The following is a 7,504-nucleotide window of genomic DNA, read 5'->3' as shown; positions in this document are numbered from 1 at the left end:
AATGTTACTATAATTTACTTTGACCCACCCATATCAATTCTTCTGACAACTTAAATATCAAATATTTATACGTCTATACACATATTGTAATATTGTATACATACATAACATAGTTTAAAATAAGAACTATTCTATGTTAGAAATTATATATACTAATTTTTATTTTATTTTAGAGCTAATATTGTTCATTTGAGACCTTTGTTTGTCTAGTTTTATGATATGTTTGCCATACGGGTGCATACGGTTCGATTTGGTTCCGTTACTAGCATCAACCAAATTATAAAGTAATCGGTTTTTGCTTAACGTGTTTGGTTTATTCAGTTATTTTTTTTTTATTTTAGTTCGATTTGGTAAATTTTAGTTAATAACCAAAACCAAATATGGGCTAGAATTTTCACTTTGAAATACATGAAATTGATGCATAAGAATTGAAATATGTGTATTAATACATGAAATGCAGATATAAATACATAAAATAGATATATAAAAGCTAAAAATTATACGAAAATAAGATTGGTAAGATTTAGTTAATTTCAATTGACCAAGGTTAATAAAAATAACTCAGAGATCCTATTTTTATTCCGAGCTGTAACCACATATGCCATACCCATGTTTTACTTATGTGATATAACGTATTTGAATTTTGAATACGACTACTTTTACTTATACCTTTTATTCTACTTTTATTCCGAGCTATAACAACACATGCCATACATGATACCCATATGCACGTTATTACGACACTGGTCATGTGACACCATTCGTAGCGGTATTATATGTCTAAAACCTCGGGTGTGACCGACCAATTTGACAATTCGATTTAATAGGGCTCGAATAGATTGATCATACAATAATTTGGTATACTTGATTTGGTAGATCTTTTTTGTATGTGAACATACCTAACCATATACTTTATGTACATTTTTGTATGCACACACTATAATGCACATATCTGAATTTATTGTGACATGATTATTCACAATGTCAATGTTCCTTTTTACCTTGTTTGTTTATCTGATATGTGCGAGTACACTCGTTATTTGTAGTATTTGTTCTATTAAATGTGTTGTTCGTTCACGTGTTCCGCTTTTTTGTTCGTATGCTTCATCGACACATTTGCTAGTTTTGCCAAGACTTAAGTGTTTAAATTAGGGTGCAAACGGGCCAAACTGCTAACAAATTGAGTTTTTTTGTTATCAAGCGGAGCCAAAACCTTGAATAAAGCTTGTTTAGTTATCAAGTCTTGCTTAGGCTCGTCAAGCCCCTTTAATTTAAATTACGTCTCTTTTGGTTTTCGATGTATTATTTTTACATTGCACAACCGAGCTCGAGTCGAGCTTTAGCTCGTTTAGGTACTACATGAACTCGAGCCGGGCATAAACTCATTTAAGTCTTTGCTCAAAATGTATAAAAGTAATAAAAAAACATATATAAATATAAATTACACAATAAATAAAAAAACGAGCCTAGTTCAAGCTTAGGAAAAAAAACTCACGGGATCTAGAAATAAAAAAAAAACTCAAAATGAGCCAAAGCTCAAGATATGGTAATACAAAACAAACCGAACTCAAGCCTAAGTAAGCTCAGCTCCTGTAGACCGTAGACCCCCTATCTGGCAGCTGACATTTTTATTTTTTACTATCATACATATAAGTTTAATATTTGGTTTCCATGTTGAAATGTATTATACTATTTAGTATTTTCGTGAAAAGAAATAGATACAATATTAGTTTATACGTATTTTTTTGAACGGCTAACAAACAAAGAATGCATGGATATTTTGTATTGGTGAACCAATGGTAAAAGATCACTTCTAACTGACTCAACCCTAGCCATACGAAGTCTTTAAATGCCTCCAAATTATATTCAATTTCAGGAAAAACTTATCCACTCGAAAGCCCGTTTATAAGTATTATTGAAGTTGAAATTAATTCTCTCCATTAAACACATATGTGAGTATGTGACTGAAAATGTCAGCAGCTTGGATATGATAATAAAGCCTGGAACTGACAATACGGTAAAAAGAAGCAACAGTAATAATTTAGCACCCACACAAGCAAACCAAATCATACAACCTACCTACCTATTTTTAACAATTAAAATGTTTATAACATGTTGAAACCAAATAGGGGGAAACATAGGTTTAGTCCCAAGGAAACCGGCTTCTGACCCGACCCGACCGCTAAATCTAAGCAACTCACTTCAAAACCAATAAACCGGTTATAACCCGACCCTAGCCAATTAATGTAGATTCCAGTATTTCCTTCCTAAAACTGGTTTCCAACCTGAACCGATTTCTTACCAAATTGGTTTTCAACAAAATTGACCAAACCGATTAGGTTCATAATCAGACCCGGTTTGGGGGCAAAAAACCAATCTGTACACCTCAATACTCACTACATTTTAATTAACAGTTCGGTTTTGGCTGGGCTTATTTTGTATGATTTTATTTACGGTTAGATATTAACGGACTTTTGTAAACTAAACCGATTTTATTTAGGGTTGGTATTTACATTTTCGAAACATACACTTATGCATATTTATACAAATCAAACTATCTTATGATTGTATAACTTTTAATACAAGCCCATGACTTAAAAATAAAAAATACCAGTTTAAACCGGTCGGTTTGGTTTGTCGTTTTCTAAAGCTTTCGTAAGCGGTTTGATCAATAATTTTGTGTCAATATCAAAACACCATTAGTAACCATTAACCAACCCCATTAATCATATTTACTCCAAATCATATTTTAAGTAACCAAATTATAACATTAACACTACCAAAATAACCAAAAAAAAAAAGAACAAAAATTTCCAGGCTTTTTTCCCATAATCCTTTGTACAAAAATGACTTCCAAAATTATTTATCACATAACATTATGCACATCAACAGCTCAAAGCCTCATACTTAACCGGAATCGGACTATTAAACCCGGAAATATCCCTACAAAACACCCCTTGATACACTTGTGCAGACGTCGCGGTTTTAATCTGTTCTTGATGCTGCAACTGCATTTCTTGCTGTAAAGCCACAGACGCCTTTTTTCACTCTATTTCCGCAATCTCTTCGTCCAATATTATTCCCAAAACATTAGTGTAACCCCTTTGAATCAATCTGTATAATAATAAACTAGACATTTTCGCTCGGTCTTTAATCGAGTCTATATCAGGTCCATCAGTAAACTCACACCGGTCAATAAAAATAACCGCTTTATCCGGTTTATGACGCAGCGTAAGCAATAAATGCGCGCGTTCCAATTCGGACCGTGAACACCCCCGTCTCAACCCGATCAACGCATAATAATCCACATTCCGGGTTTCACCCGAAGCGATTCGGTTTTTTAGTTCTTGACTTTTGGTAGCTAAACAACATAGTTTCCCGGGCACTTCTCGGTACTGAATCGTTTGTCGCTTCCATACCGGGCCCCCTAGTTTTCGGTCACGTAGGATTGAATTGTATAATAACTTTAAGTGTTCTAAATCGTGTAACGAGTCGGGAAAGCAACGGATGGATTCGAAGAGTGACGCTCGGGTGGTTAAGGCGATAATATTAGATGGATCCAATGCTAAGGTTCGTTTACAATCCGCTATAGATTCGGCTATTCTACCGGACGATTGATACGCTGCAGCGCGGTGCATGTTGCAATCAGCAAGGAATGCTTGCGGCGCAAGGCGTCTACCATCGACTATTTTGGTAAAATGTCGGATTGCTTCGGTGTGTAGACCGGCTTCTAGGGCCGCTAATGCGGCGGTTTTGCGACGGAGTAAGAGTTTGATGTGATTAAGGAGGTTGCAAATGCTTTCGAGATCGGTGTGTGGGGGTGTTTGGGGCGGGTTTTCGTCGGTTGTGAACGAAAAGCTATCGTCGGTCCAGCATATGCTTTGGCGGCGGACTGCGGCTGACGCGAGGCGTTTTCCGGTTTGAAGAAGAGATATGGCGTCCTCCATTAAGCCTAAGTGGCAACAAGCTTGGCCTAAGACAAGATACCTGAAATTTTACAGAGTTGACTCGGTTAGAAGTTAGAACTCACCGAGTTACAACTCGTTTTAACTAACGCAAAAGTTAGTCTCTAGTTAAATATGAACAAAGTGATTTGAGTTTTTCGACGGGAAAATTACCAAAATAGACATTAGCAGAGGGGTTCACTAAACCCGAACCGAGAAACCGGTGAAAGCCAAAGCAAAATAACCGGACTGAAATAAAAACCGACGGTTTGGTTATATGAATCATAAAACGGAAATTTCGATTCAGACTCGATTTTGGGTAAAACTTGAATTAAAAAACAAAACAAAAAAAACAAAAAAACCGAGCCGGTTTTAATTTCTAAAAAAATAATTAATAATAGTTAAATATATAGTTAAACCAAAATATTTAAACCCAAACATACAATAACTGATCATTTACCAGAATAGACATTAGCAGAGGGGTGCACTAAACCGAAAATACCGGTCCGAAACCGATAAACCCGTGAAAGCCAAAGTAAAATAACCGGACTGAAACAAAATCCGACGATTTGGTTTTATGAATCATAAATAGGAAATTTTTATTCAGACTCGGTTTTGGGTATAACTTGAATAAAAAAACAAAACAAAAAAAAACAAACCGAGTCGATTTCAAAATTCCGATTCAAACTCGGTTTTGGGTATAACTTGAATAACAAAACAAACCGAGCCGATTATAATTTATAAAAAAAAAAATTAATAATAGTTGATTAAATAGTTGAACATAAAATATTTTAGCCCAAATATATAGTAACTGATAATCTATTAACTAACAAAGCAATTTAGGCCAAATTCATTGTTTTTGTCAAACTTTTAATTTTTGAGCGAAATTTTCAAGCACAAATGATAAACCGAACACAAACCAAAAACCGAAAAAAGCGGAACTAAACAGTTTTCAAAAACTCAATAACGACATTTGGTTTTTGGTTCAGTTTTAGCCCAAAACTGAACCGACCCACGCACACGCCAATAATTAAACTTTGGACCAAGTATGTTTTAGTAAACTCTTGGTCAACAACGTCCATTTTGGTAGTTTTACCTTTAAAAAAATAAACTTAACCACAAAACTTTAATTACTATGAATGATTATTACTTTATTAGACATAATAATCAACAAGCTAATAACTACATAATAATCAACATACATCAAAATTAAACAAGTCAAAATTACCTCCATTGACCTTCTTTCTCACAACTCCTCCCAACCCCATTCCAAACCTTCCTCTTCAAATCAGAAACCGAAAAACACTTAAACTACGAAACTTCATCATCGTCCGAAGCCAACAGCTCCCTACACAGCTGCTGGGACCCATCTAAAGAACCCGAAACCGACGACGAAGTATTTAAATCATCATTACACATTTTAAGACTCGGTATATAATCCTGCAACATATCAGCAATGTCCTTGTATCTTTTTAACCGTAGAAGTGTTCTCGCTTTTAACTCGAGCGCTTGCTCGCATTTAGGCGATAATGCGAGTGCTGCCTCGAGTAGGTTCAGTGACGCGGTGAGATCAAACTCGTTCAGTGATGACATTAAGGATCTCGCGTCTTTAATGTACCGGTCGACTATCTGCAAATAATTAATTAATTGCTATTTAGTCAAAATCGGTCAAATTTTGGAAATTAAATTTTGAAAATTTACATATAAATTTTAATCTGGTTAATTCTTTTTTAATCACAATTAATCGACAGTCTCTAACACTGACTAGTGTCTGGCGAGTTCTAGAACACTTAGTGGAATGGTAGCCAGGTACCCCACCGGCTAGTCACAGATTAATCGTTATTTAGTCAAAATCGGTCAAAATAAAAAAAATTATATAAAAAATTTGGTATATATATGTATATTTTAAAAATTACATATAAATTTCAATCTGATTAATTCTTTTTAATCATGAATAATCATTAGTTCGTACCTCAACGTCTGACTAGTTCTAGAACATTGACTAGAATGGTAAGTGGAATCATGGTTGTAAATATCGGCTAGTCGTTGATTAATTGCTATTTAGTCAAAAAATCGATCAAAATTGAAAATTTTATATATATACATATATATTTGAAAAATTAAATATAAATTTCAAACCGGTTATGACCGGAACATTAATAAGATCTATTAATATTAATTTTTAAACGACTTAGTTTTACTATTTAAAAAGACTAACAGACAAGCTTTTGCTCATGTTATCTTATTTTTCGATGTAAACATTTCTTTTTGATAAATAAAAAATTAGTGTATTGGAAAAAAAAATGTTATGTGTAATATGTCTTGCAAATAAAATTTTACAATGAATCAAGAAAACCAACATGTTTTAAAAAATGTTGTGTCATACCTTTTTGTTGGTGATCCACCAATGCTTCTTTTCAATAGAGTTATAAGGAGGAGATGATACTGCTACCATTGTAATATTAATGTTGAAAGAAAGCTTGCATAGTAGTAATATTAATATAGAGAGAGTGTGAGAGATATGAAGGGGTTTTAAATGAAATAGAAGGTGTAAATAAAGTGACAGCTGTGTATAGAAATAAAGGTTTTGATATCCTTGTATATTATGGCTGGCATGGCACCATACATATTATTCTCTCTCTTGCTGACTTATTATTATTATTATAATTATTGAGTTATGAGTTATTGGTGGGTTATTATAGAGTAATGATCTTACTTATTATGGTATAGTATTTTGTATTAATGGTGATATAATTGTGACTTTCTAAATGACTATGTATTTGAAGGTTGAAAAATGGTTAAGATACACTTGATTTAATTAACTCGGTTTCTTATGATCAAGGTAGAGAGTAAAGGCTGACACATTAAGTTTGGCTCATTTAATTTTAGATTACAACTATTTACATTTTAGATAAGGCGCGTTTAATGTTTGAATTACAACTTCTGTTCATTATCCGGTGTAAATGTATAATTCAAAACAAAACATTTTGTTTCTATTGGGTTGTTTAACAATGTTATGTTGAGTTATTAAGGGGTCCAGCCTAGTAAGAGTTAACATATGAATCGTTCAGCATGTTTCTAAAACTTACTCATTACGATGTGATTTTTAAATAAACAAAAAACATTTTATTGCTGACAAATTCAAACTTAGGTTTTTAATAGAATTATTAAGAGACTAACATACTTACATCCCTCGAGTTATAATAATCCATTGAGTTAACCCGTGCCATGACAGTTTTATTAAAACTATGTTGAATCCAGCCATAGCTCAAATTTTCAAATCGGTGTAAACTTTAAACTAAGTAAATCGTTATCAACTTTGATAATTAATTTCTTGTTACGGGTCTTTTTGGATTAATAATAACATAATTAATTTTACCCTCATTCGTAAATCACTAAACTTACACAATCTTTTTACCTTTATGTTAAAATCTTTTTTTTCTCATTAATGATTAACCACAATAATGAAAATAATTAATTTTATACTGTCCAAATCTACACATAACCTTCTATTTAGGAAATTTTAAAGATATAACCGAATAAGTGACTGAATAAGAAAT

General features: G+C 33.0%; 1 pseudogene across 1 annotated transcript; it reads right to left on the bottom strand.

Moving 5' to 3' along the window:
• Positions 1 to 2,679: 2,679 nt before the first annotated feature.
• On the bottom strand, positions 2,680 to 6,768 carry LOC143544850 (uncharacterized; annotated as a pseudogene). The gene is made up of 3 exons (XR_013137321.1): positions 6,331 to 6,768; positions 5,173 to 5,573; positions 2,680 to 3,987 (listed from the first exon to the last, which is right to left on the bottom strand). The product of XR_013137321.1 is annotated as an uncharacterized LOC143544850 (transcript).
• Between the last annotated feature and the right edge of the window lie 736 nt (positions 6,769 to 7,504).

The sequence above is a fragment of the Bidens hawaiensis genome, unplaced genomic scaffold (genome assembly GCF_021521415.1).
Source record: "Bidens hawaiensis isolate Kalapana, Puna unplaced genomic scaffold, B.hawaiensis_p1.1 tig00013761_1, whole genome shotgun sequence".
Taxonomy (NCBI): Eukaryota; Viridiplantae; Streptophyta; class Magnoliopsida; order Asterales; family Asteraceae; genus Bidens; species Bidens hawaiensis.
Note: the sequence above shows the minus strand (reverse complement) of the source record. Positions and strands in the feature narration are given on the sequence as shown.